The sequence below is a fragment of the Anas platyrhynchos genome, chromosome 4 (genome assembly GCF_047663525.1).
Source record: "Anas platyrhynchos isolate ZD024472 breed Pekin duck chromosome 4, IASCAAS_PekinDuck_T2T, whole genome shotgun sequence".
Taxonomy (NCBI): domain Eukaryota; kingdom Metazoa; phylum Chordata; class Aves; order Anseriformes; family Anatidae; genus Anas; species Anas platyrhynchos.
This window is the reverse complement of record NC_092590.1, coordinates 48,562,493-48,564,076: the sequence shown is the minus strand read 5'-3', so window position 1 is coordinate 48,564,076 and position 1,584 is coordinate 48,562,493.

Sequence of the window (1,584 nt, the reverse complement as noted above, 5' to 3'; positions counted from 1 at the left end):
TTTATAGTGTGAGTGGATCATGCTATCTTGGGGAAACATGAAAGAGCATTTCTTGGGGGAAACATGGAAAGAGGGAGTGTTCATTGGTTCCCATGGAGTGCAGCTCTGAGCAGAAGGCCACTGTCCATGGGGACAAACCTGTGCTAGAGCCACAAGCTGTACAAATGCCCCCATGCAAGAGTTTGGTCACCCCTGTGGTGACTGGCACAAGGCAGAGCAGGAGCAGGCTCTGAGCCACTCCTGACCTGGCCACGTGTGTGAAGAAAGGTGTTCTTCTAAATATTGCTCTCTCCTAAAAGCATCTCCATCAGCCAGGCTGGAAGCACAACTGGCTTAAACATCCTGCTCAAACATTCAGCAGCAGCTCTTAATGCAAACACCAACCAGACACGGGTGAAAGGCTGCAGAAGGTGCTGCACTCGATGCTTACGTATCTCCAAGTGTTCAAAAACCACGCATGTGCTCTTAGTCCCATCAGAAAGCCTTGGTGCTGCTTTTCCCCTACCTGAAAGCCAGCTGAGGGAAACCATTCCCTCCACTCAATCCCACCATGTCCAAGCCCGGGCAATAGGGACACACAAAGCCCAGTGGCCACCAGGCTCTAAGTCCCTGGAACTTGTAGGAGGTTCTCGACTTGTGTGTGCACTTACCTAAATCCATGTCCCCACTGCCTGGCCTTGGCTTTGTGCATTCTCCCTTCCCCTTTCAACAGCATTTTGATTCTGGGGTGATCAACAGGAGTTGGTAACGAGCTGCGCTAGAGAATTCACATCAACAAAAATTCAGCCAATTCACCTGTCCAGGCTTAATTACAACAAATGCCTGGAAACTCCAGGTTATTCCCACCTTAAAATGAGGCCTTTTATCTTTATTTAGGCAGAACCTACTTTTAAAACTATTTTCAGCATCACTGCTGTGCACTGTTTTGCAAACCTAAGTGCTTTATACCAGATGCTCCACTTAAACATTTTGCTTACCGCTTCTGCCACATCTGTATTTGTTTTCTGAACCTATGTGTGTTCTCTTGACTGGAACTGGCAGAAAACACAGCACTCCCAGCCAGGAGATCAAACTTACAATTGTAATTCTTTCCTGGCTCTGTCAGCAAGGTTGGTGCTGCTGGTGCCATTTCATGACATTTTTTAACGCAACTCCTTGGCTTACGGTTTGGTTTTAGAGCTGTTCCAGCCCCAAAAGCAAGCCAACAGGCAGCTGCATGACATCTGCAATCTGACTTGTGTGGTCAGAAAGGTCTGCAAAGGTTGCTGTGCTCCACCACTTGGAGCAAAAATCCCACACGGGTGAATACCTGCATTGTTTCTAACACATCTCCATCCAGGTGACTCGATACTTGGGTCCCTGCCTGCAGCCGGTGTCGCGGTGGAAATATGACTGGGCTGCGAGCACAAGGGGCCTGGCCGCCCCGCTGAAGTGCCCCTCTGCCTGACAGCGACCTGCAGGAGCACCTCGCTGCTGCTTTTTTAACTAAAGACCCCGAAAAGGAATGCTCTAAGCAGCCAAGTATGCTGTTACAGCCGTTCCTGGGAGTGGCAGCAAGGCTTGGCTCTGGTTACACAGCCAGCG